Below are 22,306 nucleotides of genomic sequence, written 5' to 3'. Positions count from 1 at the left end.
AATAATTAATATAGCAGCGGAGGTAGTGTTCCAATAATGTATTTAGATACTCTGTTAGCCTATTTATTTATAAGTAAAAGGCAGTACTTATCCTTTACTGTATTTTTAACAAGAGATAGAATAAAGACTAAAATACACTATTAAATACGGTACCTCTATTAGATATAATTCCCCTTAGCGTGCTAAATAAGAGCTACTGTTCTAAAAACAGGTCTGCCAGTTCTGCTACCGTAATTATTATTATAATAGCAAAGTATTTTAAAAACTTTATATACCTATTAACGATTACTAGGATAGTATTAGCAACCTCTTTAGTTCTTATCTTAGTAAGGGGTAAGCCTATAATAAAATCCATTATTAATTCTAATATAAGTCCCTGCAGAATAGGAAGCACTAATAACTCACTATATAGGCAATGCCTAGATATCTATATCCTTTAGCATATATTATACCTTAATATATAGTCCTTAACCTCTTTAGATATTCCGTCCTAAAAGTATTTCCTTTAAACGGCCTTAAGGGTTCTATTAGCACCGTAGTAACCCCTAAGAGGGTTATTATAGAAGACCTTTAAAATTTTATCTTAAATTGCTTAGTCCTTTAGGATATATATAGCACCCTTAAAGCGTAACAAATCCTTTTAGTCTTACTACTATAGCTTCTTAGTAACTCCGGCTAAGTTAGTCTCTACTATATCTTTCTACCTCTCCCTAAAGGCGAAGGCGTCCCTTTATTAAGCTTAAAGAAGAAGATTTAGAAAGGTTTTATATAGATTACTTACTTCTATTTTACCTACCGCTATTATAAACTTAAGGCGTAGCATAAGACGTTTTAAACCATTAGTGCTAGTAGATTCTCCTACTATTATATAGTATGCCACGCTGCGGATAGGTATCTCGCCTATCCCCCTTAGATCCAAAAACTCGTAGCTAATATGCCGTTAAGTTAAAGGTGCTACAATACCTCTAGCATATCCCGCAGAATTCTTACTAATTTTAGGGTACGCTAACTTTATAATATCTGCTTAGTCTATAACCTAGTCTATAACTATATCCTACGGCTCCACAATCGTGTTACTTTATAGCTATATTACTAGGACCTCTACCCTACTATAAAATTCTATAGTTCTAGGAAAAGAGTCTTCTTTTTTCCTAAGCAAATTTTGCAATATAGGGATTATTTCCCCTATACTATCTTAGATTCTCCCTATTTTATAATCCGGACGTCTTAATAACCTATTAATAGGATTTATCTTTCCTAAGCGGTATATAATTTTAAAGTTATACTGCAATAGTGCCTTTACCTATCTCGCTTATTAACTACTTAATACCTTTATAGTTATAAAGTATTCTAAGTTGTTATAGTCTGTAAGGACTTTAATAGGATAATTGCTTCCTATATAATAATATCACCAGTGCTTTATTACTGCAATTATTGTAAGTAGTTCCTAGTTATACGTTATATAACACTACTTTATAGGGGTTATTTTCCTTAACCAAAACACTATAGGATGCTATTCTCTGTCTTTTAATTAAGATATAATTACCCCTAGGGTAAAGCCGGATATATCCGTTTTAAGGTATATATATAGCTCCCAGTAGAAGTGTATTAGGATAGGCGCTAACGTAAATAAATCCTTTAACTGGTCTATTACCTACTTAGCAGCTTCCCTAAATATAAAGGGTTCTAACTTCTTACCATTTTTAGATCCTTTTAGTAGATTGGTAATTAGGAGTATTACTTATAAATAGTAAATAATAAACCTTTAGTAGAAGTTCGCTATACCTAAGAAAACCTATACTTCTCTAAACGTTATAGGGTATAGCCATTCCCTAATAGCGTCTACCTAGCTTTTCTCTATTAACACTCTATTAACGCTAATAATAAAGCCCAGAAAATTAATGCTAGTAATATAAAAAGAGTATTTTTTTAGGTTTATATAGAGCTTGTATTCCTATAGTCTTTCTAGTACTATTTATACGTGGTATATATATGCTTCGTAGTTATTAGAGTAAACTATAATATTATTAAGGTAAACTATATATATTATATCCAATAGGCCTAATAATACCTTATTAATATAGGCCTAAAATTTTACCGGTGCGTTAGTAAGCCCAAATAGCATTACTAGGTACTTAAAGTGGCCGTACCGTGTTTAAAACGCCGTTTTCTACTTCTCGCCGGCTTTAATCCGGATTTGATAGTATATATCTTTTAGATCTAGTTTTATAAATATCTTTACGCCTAACAGCCTGTTAATAAGCTCCCCTATTAAGGGTAGTAGGTAGCAATTCTTTATAGTAATCCTATTAAGCGCCTAATAGTTAATATAGAGGCGAAGGGTCCCGTCCTTTTTTAGTATAAATATAATCGGTGCCCCTACTAGGCTTATAAAGGGCTAAATCCATTCTTTCTAAAGATTGTCTACTATATACTAATGTAATATAGCCAGCTTATTTTCTAATAAGTTATATAGTAGTCTAAAAGGAGGTTGCTTATCCCCTATATCTATCTCATGCTTAACTAATATAGGGTTAGGTAAGGATTATATAGCCTCTTTACTAGTATAGGAGGGTACAACCTCTCTAAGATAGGAAAGTCACAGTGCTGTTAGTCAGTCTGTTGGTCGGTCTGTCAGTTAGTCACAATTAGTTAGAATTAAGCAGTAAGAAGAGAAAGAAAAGAGTGTATTTAAGGAAAGTTGTGTGTCTATTAGTGTCGCCTAAGTTATTAAAGACTTTAAGGGCTCTAGACCAATCTATATAACTTATAGAAGGCCTAAGCTCTCCTAAAGCTATGCCTAATCTAGATATTAAATCTAGGGGCTAAATCATACTACCATATACCTCCCCCACCTAAGTCGTTATCCCCTAATAACTTCCAAAACTCTAAAACTCCTTATCTTCGAAATAAAGGCGCGGTAGGTAATTGTATACGTTTCTTACCCTTACTATAAACTTAAGATAGTAAACAAGGAGACTCCGTTCTGGTTAAATGAGACTATTCTCATCTACTTGGCTAAGCAGTAAGAGAGACCTTAGACTGGCGGCTCTTAGATAATATAGCTCTTTCGCGCCCTTCTATTTACTTAGTTCTGTTCTATAATTCTTTAGGCAACTCCATATAACTCTATCCTTCTATAATAACCAGGGGCACTCTACTTAGATTTACCGTAATAGCTAAAGGATCAATTCTATTATTAATGCAGTAGAAGTAAGAGCGGCTATTAAAGCGTTCCATCTTAGTTACACGCATCAGCCTAAACGTATCTTTATAATTCTTAATAGCCCTAAGACAGTAGAAATGCATCTATTTCCCAACTTCGTTCTTATTACTATTAAGAAGAAGGTTATAATCTTAAATTACCGCTAAAGAATCCCATTATCGTTTACCGAGAAGGGCGTCGGATAGAGCGCTAGCAGCTATAAGCTTAACTGCTACAGGGAAGCGATATGGAATCGCGCCGTAGAGATTAGCATATCCAGACGGCGTACAGGGCGGCGCTCTTAAGTCTTAGTGCGCATCTACCAACTCTGCCTAAGTACCTCCTTTAGTAACCTTAAGGTTATTATAATTGTCCTAAATACCAATGAACTATAGTAGTATTATTCGCCGGGTTCCAGTTAAAGGTCCTTTCGCTCTATAAGGAAGGTAAGGCATAGTTATACGTATATCTTCTTTCTTATATAGCTAAGCTACCTAGTCGGTTATATACTTTTCTACATCTTTAGTAGTCTAGTTTTGGTTAGAGATCTTATAAACAAATCCGTCGCCCTTAGTTAATCCTCGCGCCTTAAGATCCTCCCACTATAATTCTAGGTAGTAATGTATACTAGGTAAGATAATTATGCAGTTATCCTTAGTCTTATTATCTAGAGAAACGCTCCCTTAGATTATATCGGCACCGCATTTACTTTTAAAGAGTAAGGGAATATTAACGTTAATATAACGGAAAGCTGTAGAGTCTCCTTTAACCGCGAATTTTGTATAATAAGGGTAGGAAATAAGTCGCCACCAGCTGTTAGGCCTAAGAGCGTAATAAAGACGATAATACTAAGGGTCTTATTTTATTAGCTATTAGTAGAGACCGTAGACTATTATTCTTAACTAGCTATAATTTGGCCGCCTATTAATTAGACGCTAATAGTGGCGGTATATATATATTTCCTTATTAATTATCGCTAAGATATTAAAATCCCACCATTATCTAAATATATTTAAAATTATAGATCCTTCTTACTGCTACACTTCTTAGTCTTCTGGTAATATTATCTAATTAAGTAAAGCCTTTCTATTGTATAAAAACCTTAGTGCTAAGTTATAAATAAACTTATACGGTCTTAAGGAATCGGATAAAACTGGAGGTCTATAAGCTTTTCTAAACTAAGAGTATGTGGTGGGATTGGTCTTTATAGTGCTAAGGTGGTTATAAGCATAATATATTAAACGGAGTCTGTAATATAGTGCGGTATAGTTTAGACCCTTTATTGCTAAACCTATGCGTCCTCCTATAGCTTGCGTATACATCTAATAAACCTTATATATCTCTAGATTAGAACTAGCTGCCCTATACTAACTACGTAAGAGCTTTATAACCTTAATTGGTTTAATTTTAGTAGTTTGGTTTAGGGACGCCTTAAGATAAGCGGGTACGTCATCCTTGTAGTTATACCCTCGTTTTATACGGAGTACCGCTACAGTATCTATAGCCTCCTCAATATACTCCTTATTATCTCCCGGCTTAATAACGTTCTTATTAAACATTAATGCCACCCCTAGCCCTCCTACTTCTAGGTAAGCAATCATTAGCCCTTTTCTTAGATTCCTCCTTAACGAAGATACTAGCAGCTACGGAAGCAAGCCAACAGGCGTTTCAGCCATAAAAATGCTCTCGTTTATAAATAATAATAGCGAGTTAACTAATATAGGTAATCCTTATTGGGACGGGCTTAGTATAATACTAACGCCTCTTCCTTAAATAGGTGTTAATAGCTAAAAAGCTAAGGGATTTATTATATTAGAAGTATGTTATAAATATATTCGCAGTATAAGAGCTAAGCTCTCTCCTACTTGTCTAATTCCGACATTAGTAACCTCTAGTCCCATAGTAGTTAGTCTCCTACTTCTTAGTAGTAGGTCCTTATTTAGAATAAGGAAACTAGTTAAGTGTCTTCCTAAGCTATAATTATTTACCACCTAGTCTAATACCGCCCTTCCTAGCATCTTCGGCGCGAGCGTAAAATCGGTCGGCTATAGTTAAGTAGTGTTCTTAATGCCGCATCCTAGATGTTTAAGCCTGTCAATTAGGGCCTTATTAACTCATGCCGTTACTTTATAAAGTAGGTAGACGGTAAGCTTTCGGGCGGTAAAAAGGAAGTAGTAGAAGACCGCGTATTTAAGTAGACTATTAAGAATACCTTATCCCCAGGACTTTCGGATAGTTTCTCTAGCTTTATTATACTAATTTCTTTAATCTTTTACTATCTTACTAACGTTAGAGATGTCCTTAAAGATTAATAAAAACGCGTCTCTTCCTAGAGATGCTTATAGCCCGTTATCCTAGTTAACGAAATTAACTACTACACTAGTAGCATCTACATAGTTTTCTTAAGAGAGTAGAATCTTGTTATAGATTTAGAGGTATACTACCTAATACTAATTAACTGCGAAGCCTCTAACTTCTGTAAGGACGTTACTAATCTATTACTTAGCTCCTTTATATAGTACTAGAGGTCTATTAGATAAAGATATAATAAACATACTATTATTAATTTTGTTTAATTTATAACTTTAACTAATTACGGCTATATTTAAGGTTTATTAAGGGTAAAAAGGTAAAGTTCTAAATAGGGTTTCCTAATCTAAATAGTCTACTAAATTTAGGTAGTAGTATAGAGTTCTACCAGCTCTAATTATTAAATAGACTAATTATAATTTTCCATCCCCGGGATAGAAAATCGCTATTAGCTTAGTAAAGGCGGTAAGCGGAACTAATATCTTTACAGTAAACAATACTAGATAGTTATACGTAAACATTCTTCTGTCCTTACCTTACTACTACCACGTATTAGATTCCTGTNACTAAAAAAAGCAAATAAGAAAGTATAATAGAAAGAGCTTTAGGAAATACGGTAAATAAACGGACGGATTGCATGGCTGTTATCTATATCCCCTCCCCCACCTTAGAACTTAACTATCCCCTAGTTAAATATTTCGTACTTAGTTCTATTAAACAATCTTTCTAAAACACGCACTTCTTAAACTACACGGCGTTATAATACTAGTAGATTTTATATAACATCCTCCTTAGGTTCTAGCTCTGCTGTTATTTCTTATAGTATAGTTCCGCTTAACTAGTTAAGCTAGTCTTTCTAGCGGACCTTAGATATCCATTATTAATAAAACTTCTTTAATCTATTCCCTAAAGTTTAATCACGGAACGGTGTGCCGTTAAGATCCTTAATTAAGTACTATCCTTTATAAGGGTAACTTTTACGTACGCGGAACGGGCCTAGCCATTTTAGATCTAACTTACGACTACTAGAATAGTCTTACTTAAGCTATATATTATAAAGCATAACTGTTACGGACGCTTTAAGTACGATGTTACAACTACTTGGAGAAGAGACGGAAGAAGCTAGTTGGTTGATTTAGGCACGGTCCGGAATGGAGCCGATAGAACCATGTGACGAGGAATGGTAACCGAGGTCACATAATGTGCTATGTATTAAACGAGAGGAACGAGAGGAACTTACGTACCTTATGTATAAGACGTATATTACGTATAAGAAGGATTTTATAGGAGTACGGTTGTGTATTTAAGGACCCTTAGTCCCTACCTAGATAGTTCCTTCCTTATAGTGATTCTTAGAATACAATTAGAGTTAATCTGTTGGGTAACCACTCCACCAGTTATTATTACGTTGTTAACTTTTATACTTATATTTCCTATATACCTAGCCCATTAACGAACCCATCGTAGTTCTTACTACAAGGTTCCGTTACACAATTACTACCTAGTTATAGTATTAATATAAGAAGTTGAATAACATGCCACTAAAAGCAGCTACTATAACGCCATTAATGGCAGCAACTACTTTAAGGACAGGAGGTGATACTAGTATGGCGGATACTGACTTATAGCAACCTATGACGGTTAGATAACTATAGAAAATAGTTAACTAGTTAATAGCTAACAATACAGTATTAGAAGAAAGACTTAACGGGATAGGAGCAGCAAAGATTAAGCTACTATTAATTAAGAGATTTATAGGAGAAAGGTTAAAGCTTAAAGGATTCCTTATATAGATGTACTTTAAGGTCTTATAGGAGGGAGTAAAGTTACCTACACCCGTGGATCGGATAGCCTACGTAGGACTATTCTTATTAGGAAAAGCACTTAAGTGGTTTAAACCTTACCTTATAGAGATACAGGCAAATAGAATAACAACCACTAACCAAGATATGCGATTTATATTCTTAAGTTGGGAAGGATTTACAGAACGACTTACGCAGATGTTTAGAGACCTAGAAGAAACAACTATAGCGGAAAGAAAACTCTAGAACCTTATATAACGAACTTTAGCAATTAAGTATACGATATAGTTCTAGACACTAGCAATATAAGTAGAGTGGAATAATAGGGCGCTTATGGTATAGTATAAACAGGGACTTAAGGCTAAAGTCTAGGATGTAATTATTCTGATAAAAGATGCGGAGACCCTAAGGGAACTAATAGATTAGGCAATTAAGATTAATAATTAGATCTACTAAAGGGAATAGGCTAAGAGAGGCCAGGATAGAGTTCTATAGTTATATAAGGCGTAGGGTACGCAATAATAAAAGCTAAGTTAGAAACTATAGTATGGCGCAGAGCTAATGGACCTAAGTAGTACCAAGGAAGCCTATAAGAGATGGAGTAAACTATGGAAACCTAGAGGACAAGAATTAAGTAATTAAAAGTCTAAGGAGTAAAGGCCGAATTAGGGATCTTAACAGCAGAAGACATTTAGGCGGATTCCACAGCAAGAGAAATGGTTTAAAGAAGGAGCTTATATAAATTGCGGGAAACAGGGTTATTACGTTAGAGACTATAGAAGTAGGTAGAATTACTATATAGTAAAGGGCACGAGACTAGCAGACGACATATATATATAAAGGGACGACAATATGCTGCGAGGAACGAAAGAATATTTAATTAGAAGTTTTGCGTTTTATTATAATAACGTATACCAAATTTATAAGGACGCTAAGTATGGCGTAAGCTATTAGCTATAAGAGCCAGCACCTATAGGATGTAAAGGAACTAATAAACTAGTTCGCAGATCGGATATTAAGGACGATAAATTCAACCTAGGTAAAATATTCCATAATAATAAGGCAATAAGGGCCGCTTACTGGGAGCAAGCAGACCTTAGAGATGTTATACTAGAGGCAAAGGATAATTCTATTATAGAATAAGGAATATTAGTAGGGATCAAAACCCCACTAGATATAATGTCTATCGCTTCGCGAGACGTAAGAGAAGTAGAATAGCAAACCACTTCGGCACTTAATAAAGGCAAAAGGCTAAAGGCTTAAGATTCTTAAGATAAGATAAGAGATAACTAAGATTCTTAAGATGAGATAAGGTAAGCTTAAGGACCTATAATAGATAAAAACCGATAGAGCAGAGTAGTGGCTTAGTTTAAAGATATACAAATAAGCTCGGGATAAGAATTCTTAACGGTATAAGATTTTTAAGACAAGATAAGTAAGATCTAGAACTCTTAAGATAAGATAAGAACACTAGTTAAGCCTAGTTAGATTAAGGCAGGGGCTAAGCTTAAGTTAAAAGCAAGCTCGGGATTAAAGAACCCAAAGGGTTAAGAATTTGGGGTATAAATTAGGACACCTATAGATAAGAGGCTAGGAGCTTCCTTATAGATTAGAGAATCTACAGTATAAATAGTAATTAGGCTAGGAGATAGATATATAGACCTAGAAGACTTACTAGGGGAATATAGCGTTCGGCCTAAAGATTAAAAAATTAATACTAAGATTAAAAAGCAAGACGACTTTAAGGATTAGAGCGTAAGGCGCAAACTAAAAGAAACCATAGAAGAGTTTAGGCAAAGAATTATCGTATGGCAAGAATAGAAACTAGATAAGAGATCTAGTATATTAGGACGTATAAAGGATAGAGCACTAATATGAAGAATTACTAATAGGCCAAGAGTAGGTACACTAAGAGCTAAGTGGCTTATTAAATTGAAATAAGAAGAGGATCTAGAGATTCCTACTAGATTTAAAGAATAATATACTAAAGGCTGTTATAACGCAGTAATAAAGAAATACTTCCTTACGGACAGACTATATATACTTAAGCAGCTGTACTAAAAGTAGTATAGACAACGACACAATAATAAGTAGGAAGATTTCTATATATAGTTGGACAAGAAAGTTATCTAAGACCACCCGATTATAGAGAAGGCTATAACTTATATTAAGGGGGCCTTAATTATAATATTAAAGGATCTAAAGGAACGTTTAGAGGACTGGAGAAGTAAGAGATATATCTTAGTACCTGCGAACGAAGTTATAACGTTCAGATTAGCATAATAAAGGTTTAAACTTAGGGATAAAGACGAGCTAAGAGTTAACCTAAAGCACCTAGCACACTATATAATATTATGGATTGCGTATATAGACAACATGTGCGAAATATATAAGAATCCGAAAGAAAAGAATCGGAAATACCCTATAAGGATGTACTAGATAACGGACGAATAATAGTATAAAAATGCTAAGTATATGTATGGCTGGCACCTAGCGGAAGTTTAAGAATAAGGGGACTTAATACTTTAACTAGGAAGATTTCTTATGGAAGAATGCCTAGACGGACGATAATAGTGGGAATGTTTAAAGAACACGTGTCTATAGCATATTAAAGATAAAAAGCGAACTAGACATTAGCCAAAAAATAAGCCAAGTATACTAGGATTAAGCGGCCAATAGTTAGGAAAAGTAGAGGCCTATAGGACTAAAGGGAGCTAGTAATAGAGCCTTAGACCCTTAAAGGAATTTAAGGACAACACCTAAATTTATAAGTTAAATGGCGAGATTAATAGTTTAAGGCGCTAATAGATAGTGGAGCAATAAGGAACTATATCTTACTAGTAGCAGTTAAGAGAATGGGACTACCTTATAGACAAAAGGAGTAACTTTACCTATTAGTTACGATTTTAGAAGATCTAATAACCTATAGAGGAGGGATTATTAATCTTAAAATAGGACCTATTTAGATAACTATTAAAGGAAGATAAATTAAGATGTCTTTTAATATCCTACTATTAGGACGGGACAAGGCAGTATTAGGTATGCCTTAGTTATAGGAATACAATTTAAGGATTGATTAGATTATAGGTCAGGTCAATATTAAGGATACTTAACGCCGCAAGATGCGATAATAAGCCAAGTTGGTATGGTACTAAGTAGGAGCAACCTATAAAGAAACAGAAAAAGGACTAAGCTATATACTAAAGAGATACCACAAGTACGGCAAGAAACTATGGTCACTAGAGAGTAAAAAGCTGTTAAAATATGCAGCATAGGACCATAAAATAGAGTTAGAACCAGAAATAAGTCTAAAGTTCTTTTTAATCTATAAGCTTACTAAAGAAGAAGGTAGAGCGCTAAAAGAGTTTATCTAGGAAAATCTATAAAAGGGATATATTAGACCATTGCAGTTATTAGCGGGTTATCCAGTACTATTTATACTAAAGAAGAACGGCAAACTAAGGCTATGTATTAACTATAGACAGTTAAACAGTATTACTAGAAAGGATAGGTATCCTTTACCCTTAATTAGCGAAATCTAAGACAGGATAGGCAATGCGCAAATCTTTATAAAGATAGATCTAAGATGGGCGTACCATTAGATTAGGATTAAGGAAGGCGATAAATAAAAGGCAGCCTTTAGGTTAAAGGAAGGACTATATAAACTATTAGTTATACAATTTAGGCTTATAAACGCACCAGTAACGTTCTAGAAGCGTATTAACAATATATTAGGAGAATACTTGGATAAATTTGTTATAGTATACCTTAACGATATTATTATCTACTTAATAACTAAGGAAAATCACGGGGAACACGTTGAATGGGTTTTAAAGAAACTATAAGAAGAACAGATACCAGTAGCAATTAAGAAATATAAGTTCTTTACTAGGAAGACCGATTTCGTTGGATTTATTATTAAACTAGGCTAACTTAGTATAGATCCGAAAAAGATTAAGGCTATAATAAATTAGTAGGAACTAGAGAACGTTACACAGTTAAAATTGTTCTTAGGGTTTTGCAATTACTATAGAAGGTTTATAGCGCAATGGTTAAAGGATATTAAGCCATTTACGCGGTTAATAAAGAAAGAAGAACTATAGGCATAGGGAGAGGAGCAAAGAGAACTCTTTAAAAAAGTTAAAGAGTTATTTACCTAGGAGCTAGTTTTTAAGATCTATTAACTAGAACTAGAGACGGTTGTAGAAATAGATGTATTAGACTATATACTAGGGGCGTGCTTTATATAAAGATATCAAGATAGATAGCACCCAGTGGCATACTATAGTTGGAAGATAACACTACTAGAGTTAAACTATAACATCTATAATAAGGAGTTATTAGGTATAGTTATAGCATTAAAGGAATAGAGAGCATTCTTATAAGGCATAGAAAAACCATTTATAGTTAAGACGGATTATAAAAACCTAACAGGATTCCTAATAACGAAGGAACTTAACTAAAGATAGGTTAGATAGGTAGAGATGCTTGCGGAATACTATTTCGAAATTCAGCATACTAAAGGTATAGATAATACGCGGGCAGATACTCTAAGCCGCAAAGCTAAACTATAAAATAAGAAAAAGCCATCAGGGGCTTTATTGCGAAAAGATACAGACGGATTAATTAGGTATAATTATCCAAAAATTATAGCAACTTAAGAAGACAATAAACCAGAAAAAGTTTATAAGACACTAGAAAGCTTTTAGGTATAAAGAATTCTAAAAGTATAGCTAGAAGATCTACAGACGGATATATATAAAAATTGAGAAGTAAAGTATATCCTAAGAAGTATAGCAGAGTAGTTTATAGAGGACTTCTATAAGGGACTAACCTAAGGACACAATGAAGCTATAGGCTTAGTGTTAAGACTCTAGGAGGAGTATATTATTAACGGAATCTAAAGGATAGCTAGAAAAATTACTAAAGAGTGTCTAAATTACTAAAGGAATAAACTAATAAGGTATAGGCTATATAGAGGGCTATAACCTATTAAAATACTAGAGAGACTATGGGAGGTTATATTATGGGACTTTATTGTTAAGTTACTAAAATTAAGAGATCCTATTACCGGATAAGATTATAACGTAATCTTAGTAATAGTAGATAAGCTTACAAAGTGGGGATACTTTATAGCATACATAAAAGAAATCTCAGCAGAAGATATCGCTAAAATCTATATTAAAGAAGTGTTTATAAGACATAGAGCACCAAGCAAGATCATATCGAATAGAGATCTAAGATTTGTAGTAGTATTTTAGAAAGTATTCTTAGCGGAGCAAGGAGTTTAAGCAGCAACTTCTACTATATATTATCTGCAGACAGACGGTTAAATGAAAAGGTTAAACTAGACGCTAAAACAGTACCTAAGATATTATATCAATTATGCACAGAATAATTAGGTATTACTATTACCAGTTATATAGTTCGCATATAATGCAACACCTTAAGAAGGAATAGGCATGTTACCATTTAAAGCAAATTATGGATACGAGCTAAGAACATTGTTGTTACTACAGTAAGTAAAGAAAATAAGTAGTATAGCTAAAGAAAGAATAAAGACATTAATGAATCTTTATACGAACCTTATAGAAACGGCTAAGGTAGTATAGTAAAGGATGAAAAAGTACTATAATGCTAAGAGATCTAAGGGACCAGATCTTAAGGAGGGAGATAAAGTATAACTACTACACAAAAATTTCAAAAGTCGACGACTAAGCAAGAAATTAGACTACGTCAGATTAGGACCTTTCGAAATTACATAGAGAATTTCACCGGTTATGTTTAAGTTAAACCTACTAGCCAAAATAAAGATCTACCCTATACAGTATATTGTAATGCTAGAACCAGTATATAGGAATATTAAGCCACTGGTCTATAAAGCAGACACGTATAGAGGATAAGAAGAAGATAAATGGTAAGTATTAAAGATCGTTAATTATAAGGACATTAACGACGAAATATAGTACGAGGTTAAGTGGATAGGCTACACTAAGACTACCTAGGAGCCACTAGAGAATTTAAAGAACGCTATAGGAAAGGTATAGGAGTATCGGAAGAGATTAGGTTAGGCAATATTAACAAAGAAGGATCGCTAAAGAATGAGTTATCTAAGGGGGACCTAAGAAGAGCAGCTGCCGAACTACTTGGATCTGTTTCCTTCTCTATTAAAGGAGAATCCATTCTTTTATTACCTAGTTCCTATAGACCTTATTCTACTAGTTTCTACTCCTTAAAACGAACCTTCTTATAAACCTTCTTAAGACAAAGTAGATAAGTAGACGCCATAATTTAAGTATCTAAAGCCTTCTGTTCCGCATTACGGGAACATTCTAACTTAGCAAGGGCTTGTAACAGTTTACTATCTAGCCGCATAGCAGTAGATTAAATATAAAACCCTAAGATAAATTAATTAGGGAACCAGACGACTATTAAGAGTAATAGGTCGCGTATATTTAGCATTAGAAGTAGAGCGAATGTTATAGGATAAACAAATATTTACTTTAGTATACTCTAAGCAAAAGGACGGTTATTATAAAGATGGGTTTGCTAATATAATATAAACTAACCCCTCTTTTAAACAACGAGAATATAGCAACGGCATAATCTTACTAAGAAATAATATTGCAGCAATAGTGCGAGCACGACGTTGGGCGTGTAAAGAAGAAATTGCTTTAGGTATAATAAGCAATAATATTAACCAAATTAATTAAACAGATATTATACCTCTAGTAAACGACTTAGAGATATTTTAAATCTTTAAGGACAAAGATAAAGAGGAGGGAGATGGTGTTACGGACGCTTTAAGTATAATATTACGACTACTTAGAGAAGAGACGAAAGAAGCTAGTTAGTTAATTTAGGCATGGTCCAAAATAGAGCCGATAGAACCATGTGACGAGGAATAGTAACTAAGGTTATATAATGTGCTATATATTAAACGAGAGGAACAAGAGGAACTTATGTACCTTATATATAAGATGTATATTATGTATAAGAAGGATTTTATAGGAGTACGGTTGTGTATTTAAGGACCCTTAGTCCCTACCTAGATAGTTCCTTCCTTATAGTAATTCTTAGAATACAATTAGAGTTAATCTGTTGGGCAACCACTCCACCAGTTGTTATTACGTTGTTAACTTTTGTACTTGCATTTCCTATATACCTAGCCTATTAACGAACCCATCGTAGTTCTTGCTACAAGGTTCCGTTACAATAACTATATCTCTAACCTTAAATCCGTCCTAGTGAATATAGTAGGTATTATTAAAGTACTCCTTATTTGCTACCCTTAGTCGTCTTATATACGCAATAGCCTCTTTTATATTTACGTTTCTTTAGTTAAACTACTTTATACGAAGTACTAGTAGCTCTATAGTAGTCCGGATTATTTACTAAAGTAGCGTCTACTAAGTAGGTATATAGAGTTTAATAGGAAGGATATGCTTATATTTATATATAACTCTTACCAGTATCATTCCCGTAGGCCGCTTAATAGTTATCCTATCTGCCTATAAAACAGTATAAAGATTATCTAGCTATAAGCCATCTATCTTCACTAAAGCGTCTATTATAGGTCTATAGCCTCACTCTATAAAGCCTTACGCCTAAGCGTAGTAAGCGGAAGCTATAACCCTCTTAATATTATAGAGCTCTGCGAGCGCAGCGGTAACATTAGTATTCTCTCCTCTACTATCTATAGAGAGCTATCTAAATGCTCCCTATTAGTAGATAATATCTTTATAAAGGAACTTTACTATACTTTTTATATCCTTATTTTAAAGGGCCCGAGCCTCTACCCATCTAGATATATATTTTTAAGTAATAGCCAGGTACCAGAATCTGAGACGGCTTAGAGGTATAAACGTGATATCTACTACTACTTATTACTATAAGGTGGACTCCCATATAGGGTATATTACTTCTTCTTCCTATCCTAGCTGTTACTCCTAGTATTACAGATACGACTTAATATGCTATAATATCTAATCCCATAGCCCTAGCCACTAATATTAATTTAAGACCCTCTAATACATTCCCTCTTATTTATGATATCCGCTTTAATTATAAAGGCTTTTAATAATCTCCTACTAAGCGTCCTTATTATTAACTACCCTTTATATTAGTATATTTTTCAACTACTAGCGAAAGAGCTGTTAATCACGCACTAGGAACTTCAGCGTATATTATTTAAACTTTTTAAACTCCTTAGTATTTATCTCTTCCAGACGTTATAAGGTTACTAGCTACTTCGCAATCTTTTAAGATTCCTCTAAATATAAGTCTTTTAATAGCAGACCCACTTCCATTTTAAGAGGGGCAGCTATATATTCTAAGGCACTTAGTTCACAGTTAATAAACTCTTTAATATCCTTAGTTGGCTTATTAGGTCGTTTACTATTAGGTAGTCGTCGCAAAAGTCTATTAGCTAGGCTATTCTTCTTCCCCGGCATATATTTAATATTAAAGTCCTATAGCTAGATCCATGCTAGCCATCTTATTATTAAGGCTCTGGGTAAATTAGTAGCGGCATAATTTAATTATACGACTAGGGTATTTACGTCTATCTCTACTATAAAGCAAACGCCGTATAGGTATACGCGATACTTCTTTAACGTATATAACAATGCCTAACATTTAAGCTTTCCTAAGTTATATTTCTGCTCCGCCTAAAACCAGATACCGCTTTTATATTAATATAGGTGACGATAACCTTACACGTCTAGTTATATAAGGCCACACCCCTATCCATTCTTGTATCCGTTAACGGTAAGAATAATTAGCCTAGCCCCTTTACTATAATCCAGCTAAACCAATATAGGTGCAGTAGTAACTATATACTTTAGAGTCTTTATAGCGGCTATCTACTCTATACCCTATATAAATAGAACGTTCACTTATAGTAGTTAGAAGATTAGCTCTGCCTTAATTACAAAGTCTTCTACCTATATTTGGTAATATACAACAACTCCTAAAAACGCTCAGGCCAATATAACGTCTTCGCAGTCTTTCCAGTAAATAATCTTTACAACCTTTAACTCTTCCAAATATTGTCCTTTTCCATTACAGCGGTAGCCAACCACTATAATCTCGTCTTTATAGAAATAAGACTTTATGCCTAAGATCGTACACCTAGCTCGTTCTAAATCTGCAAGCACCCCGTCTAGCCATACAATATATTTTAGAATATATCTATATATACCTAGAAGGCTCTCCTCCCCATTATATACTGTCTATAGGCCTTTCACTATAATGTTATCCAGAAATGGTAGGGTATAGTATAAGATATATTATTCTAAGATCCTAGTAATCGTCCGCACGAACTAGGCTATAGAATTCGTGCCTTTTATAGGTACCGTCATTTATTATAGAAGTCCCAAAGGTATTATAAAAGCCATTAAGTTCTGGCTTTCTATATCCAGCTCTAATTAGTTATAGCCTAAGAAGAAGTCTACTAGAGATATAACCTTACACCCTATAAACTCCTTAAAAAATTTATCAGCATATAGCGGCAGATTTACGTCCCTAACAGTTACTCAGTTAATATTTATCGCCGCGTTAATTAGTCAGTACTTATTGCGTTCCTTCTTACTTATAAGAAACCATAAATTCTTATATAGGCTTTCGCAATATTCCAGAGTCCCTTAAGCTAGTTATTCTTATAATATATTTATCACTTCTCCTTATAGGGCCCTAGGTACTAGAAAGTTTAATACTTACTATACTTTATACGGCACGGTTTTAATCTTTAGTGGTGGAGTTACGTCTCTGCTAACGCGACCCATCTTAGAGAACTCCCATACTAGAGCCTCTTCTCGGTTAAACAATATAGCCTTAAGGATCTCTTGTTCTCTTAGCTAAATATCTCCTATAATTATACGCTCTAATTATTTTAGCTTTAGTCATGCACCGCGGGCCAGCTTAGTATATTGCGGCTTAAGAAAATAATTATACGGTCTAAGAGGTAATCCTTAAATAGACGCCTTCTATTAACGTAAGGCCACCTCTCGCCATTCTACTATACCTCCTATAACTGTTCCATCTAGTGCCGATAAATTAACTAGGTAGACCTTATCTGCCTTTCATTTATACGCAGTTGCTATATTTATAGCGCTTAATTAAGCCTTACTCTAGCAGCTTTCTATTTATATTATAAATAGATCTATTATCTTTAACATTTAATATATAAGGGATTTAGCTTTTGCTTTAAATACTAGCTTCCAATTCTTCCTTAAGTATTTCTTTAGGACTTCCTTTGATATTTTACTATTGAGCTCTCTCTATCCAATGTTATGCTTCTTTCCCTACCAATAGCTCTATCTAGCGGATATCCAAAACGGCACACGTCCATGTTAGAGCCGCACCTTATTTCCCTCCTCTTTATTCTTAATATCCTTCTTATCCTAATACGCCGGGTTATAAGTAACCCCGGATACAATCTTAGCGGTTATACTAGCTATACGTTTCCCAAACTATTTTCTATACTAATACCTTTATCTAGTTTAAAGAACATTGCATCCTTATAGGACGTTAAGAACCTTATTTTAACTCTGCTATCTTCTAATTAAATAATATAAGATACCTAACCTATTATAATTCGTTTTGTTACTAGTCTAGCCCTTACTAACCATAGCTTACTAAGTATTACCTTATATAACATTTCCCCTATAGTAATAAACGTTATAGATATTAAGACGTCACCTATTACTATAGGGACCGTATACACTAGCCCAATGAACTTAGACTAAGTTCTATTTATAGACATTAGACGCGCGCCTTATAACTATAAAGGCAGACTTAATATTAGCAGGCCATATCGTAGGGCTACGCTTTCCTTAATTAGGTTAAGCTTAGCTCCAGAGTTAATTAGGCATTTAGCCCTTTTATCTTCTATCTACGCTTCTACCTTTAGGTACCGCCTTTAAAACTAGATAAATCCTACTTCTTATTTAATCTGGTCTACTTCAGCAGTCGTTAGGCCGGCTTAATTAGCATAAAATATTAGGTGTGCTAACAACACAGATACCTTAACGTCCTCCTACTTCTGTTAGTAAGGCTCCGTAAGGGGTAGCAAGAGAGGCTTAAAGAATAGCCTTATAACTTTAGGCATATACATAAGGCAGTCACCAATAGTAACTTTAATAGTTTTTAACAAGATCTTGTCCGCTATTATAGTTAGGCTTAGGACGTTTCCTTTTAGTATATCTATTATCCTAACTGGCTTTAGTCGTAATACTTTAACTATTATTATTATATCCGCCATTTACTCCGTCTATCCTAGCTATTTAGTATAATTTATTTCATTACCCCTATTACTGCTTAACGGTGGTAGAGGAGCCTGCTGCTAGGGCCGTAGTGTAATTTAGACATGTCCTCCTAGTTATACATTTTAAACCGTTGCCAGTTACGGACCAGATGGTTTTAAAGGCTGTTTTATTACCCTTACTTCCCCTTATAGTCTCCTAAGATTATATACCCGCGGCATAGGCTATAACTAGGTTGCGGCCCCTACTAAATTAACATATATTAACTCCACTTAGTATATATCTTCCTAGGACTCACCGAGTTCCTCTTTACTTTTAGCGTTACTACCCTTTATAAGCTTTACGGAAGTTGCCTTTAGTTAAATACCTATTACTAGCGCATTAGGATCAATATTCGCGTTCTACCTTAGCTAGTCTTTAAGGAACTAGATCTAATTATCGCTCGGTAAATACGGAATTATATTTCCTAGGCGCTTACGTATTCCAGCGTATATTCGGTTGTTTTTGTTTATATATAGAAAACCATAATAAACTAACTCTTTAAGCTTTGGACACTAATTAATAAAATAGTAGGCACCCCCACATCTATAATACGTCTGATTTTATATCTAGTATACGCCAAAGTTTCCTAGCCCTCTATACCTTCCTAGGCCCGGCTTATATTGTTCTTATAGCGCTCCCTTATAGGGCGGCTACGGTCTATTATTACCTAGTGCCGGTTGCGGGTCTATTTATTCTTAACGCATTAACGCCCTATTTAGGAGCTATGTGTACCGTATTAGATCCTAGCGAATCCTATCTAGAAATAGCATTAAAGATACAACGCCTACCAATTTAACCGTCCCAAGATTAAGCTTCCGGAGTTAATTAGTAAGTTTCTCTAGTTTAGGGTCTATTTCCTAAGTCATTTAATAGGTATTTACTAACTCGCTTAGCTAAGAGACTATAGGTAGTTAAAGGGCAGCATCTCTTTAGTTTATTATAGCTAGTTGCTAATTACGGAATTATCTAACTAGCTAATAAAGGCCTTATTCCTTAGGATTCATTATTAATAACTAATTAGCGCCTTTATGCGAATTAAGCCTGTCTTCTACAGCTCTCCTTAGCAGGTAAAAGTTAAAAGACTCTCACCTATTAGGGTCGGCTCCTGTTTTAGTTATTATATATCTTTAGTATTTAAATAAGAGTCCTCTTGCGAACCAGTACCCTTATTTACAGTTTTCTAAATTACTAGCCTTAGTAACCTTTTAGGAGATTAACGTAAACTACCTATAGTATTCGCGTATACTACTAGGTAGATTGTTCCTGCACTATAGTATATAAGCTTCTAAGAATTCTACCATTTCGACTTATTAAAAATAGTTACTTCCTTAGTAGTCTATCCTAAGCTTTCCTATAAGTTCTATCTAGTTACTAATAGCAAACTTAGGCAGATTTTAGATCTATATCCCTATCCAATAGTCGCAATACTCTGGAAGTCCTTAATACTTTTTGTTATTTATAACACAGTGCTGGATATATAGCCGCTTATACTACTTAATAAATTGCGATATATTTTGTCTTATAAAGTAAGGGGTCCTAGGGGTTCCCGGAGCCGGTATAGGCTAGGCCATAATATACACCTTATCTCGTTCTATTAGTAGTCTAGTAGGAGGTAGCAGACCTATAGTTTTTTTAGGAACAGGTAGGTAGACCTTATAACCCTTATCCTCTGTCTATTAAGGGTTATTGGTCCCTAATATTGCGGGAGTTAGGGTTAGTATTGCATGCCCTAGTTTAGGAGAGCTTCACGGTTTAATAGGCTGCTTGCTTTCCTCTCCCTTTCTAGCGCCCTTACTATCGTTATAGAATGGGCCTAACATTCCTAACAATCCCTTTACTGGTACTATTGCCATTGTTATAAATTTAAAGGTAGCTCTAATAAATGCGAGAATAATAGTATAGACTATTGCAAATATAGTAAATAAAATATAAAAGATTTTTCTTTACCATTCCTAGTATGCCATAGTCCTTCCTTTTATCCTTCGTCTTACTATACTACGTACCCGCCTCCTTATCGCTGCTTGCCGACCACCATTCCCGCATAGAGAACTCGGCAAGTGTCGTCGGTTTATTCTTTGTGGCGGTAGCTACGCACAGGTCGCTAATATGCCCGTACTTCTTTATCTCGGTTATTCTATTGCAGTTCTAGATCGTTCCTATACGTCTCCTATATATAGAGCACCAGACTTCTAATCTAAAGAGCTTACCGTCGTCCCTATATAGAATGCCATAAAATATATGGGAGGGTACGACCTCTTTAAGATAGGAAAGTCACAGTGCTGTTAGTCAGTCTGTCGGTCGGTCTATTGGTCAGTTACAATCAGTTAGAATTAAGCAGTAAGAAGAGAAAGAAAAGAGTATATTTAAGGAAAGTTATATATCTATTAGTGTCGCCTAAGTTATTAAAGACTTTAAGGGCTCCAGACCAATCTATATAACTTATGGAAGGCCTAGGCTCTCCCAAAGCTATGCCTAATCTAGATATTGAATCCAGGGGCTAAATTACACCACTACACTAGAAACCTCTTTTAGGTCTATATATTCCTACAGAATCTCTAGTTCCTTAACTACGTATAGCTAGATATCTAAAAATAAATACCCTATATCTTTATTCTTAGGGTTAAGAGTAGTATATATAGTATATGCCCACCCTTTTTCTTATATATAGCTTAGGAAAGTCTCTTAATCTTTAACTATAATGCGTAATTAAGACTTCTGGTATTAATACGAGGCTAAAGGCCAATTAATATCTAGATTAACTTAGTAAAGCTATAGGTATCCCAGAATAAGGTTATACCCCTTAATTTCTATAGCGTAGAAGCGTATCTTTTATATATCCTATAGACTGTTACGGTCCTAGCTAGCAACGGGAAACGTCTATTCCCTATAGTATGGAATTTAGTAGCCTCTAATACTTTAAATAGTGCGCACCTATAAGCCGCTAAGGTTTAAATCTAATTCTTTTACTAGTAATTAAGAAATAAACCCTATACTTACGCCGCTGTCTACAAGGCAGTCTTACGTCACCTATTTATTATTAACTTAAATAGAAATAGAAATAACTATACGGCAGTTTACTCCCTCCTTCTCTTACTAGCCTAGTATAAGGGAGTAAAGATCTACTAGGCTGTCTCTTTTCCTAATTAGGCTAACTCTTACTTCTTTTACTAGCAGAAGCGGCTTATATGGCCCTTCTTGCCGCAGTTATAACAGGTACGTGTTTCCCGGTTCCCCTTCTATAGATTAGGTCTCTACCTATTATTATTTTAGGGTTAACCAGCGTTGCTTTAGGGCTGCGAGGCCTGCTTACGTTATCCTTTTGCAGAGCAGTTAGGTTGGAATCTACCCCTATTATTAAAGCTAGGTCTAGTTCTACGCTCTTTATTATTAGCGTCTCGTTCCTTTTACTTACCTAAATAGTTTCTTTTAGCATTCTTAATCTGAGTAGCTTTAGAGATAAGCTTTTCTTAAGAGGTAGGAATTTCGCCCTTCTCCTAAATAGCCTATTAAATCTTAGGTTGTAGCTTAGTAAGTAGCTGGTAAAGTTATATAGTGTTATCCCACAGGTCTAAGTAGGGTATATTATTTTCTAGCTTTTCCAAGTAGTTTATAAACTAGACTACACTTTGGCCTTCTCGCTATTTAGCGTTATAATATCGCTAGTTGTAATCTATCCCTTAATT

The sequence above is a fragment of the Cenococcum geophilum genome (genome assembly GCF_001692895.1).
Source record: "Cenococcum geophilum 1.58 unplaced genomic scaffold K441scaffold_1, whole genome shotgun sequence".
NCBI classification, from domain to species: domain Eukaryota; kingdom Fungi; phylum Ascomycota; class Dothideomycetes; order Gloniales; family Gloniaceae; genus Cenococcum; species Cenococcum geophilum.
This window is presented reverse-complemented; position numbering follows the sequence as displayed.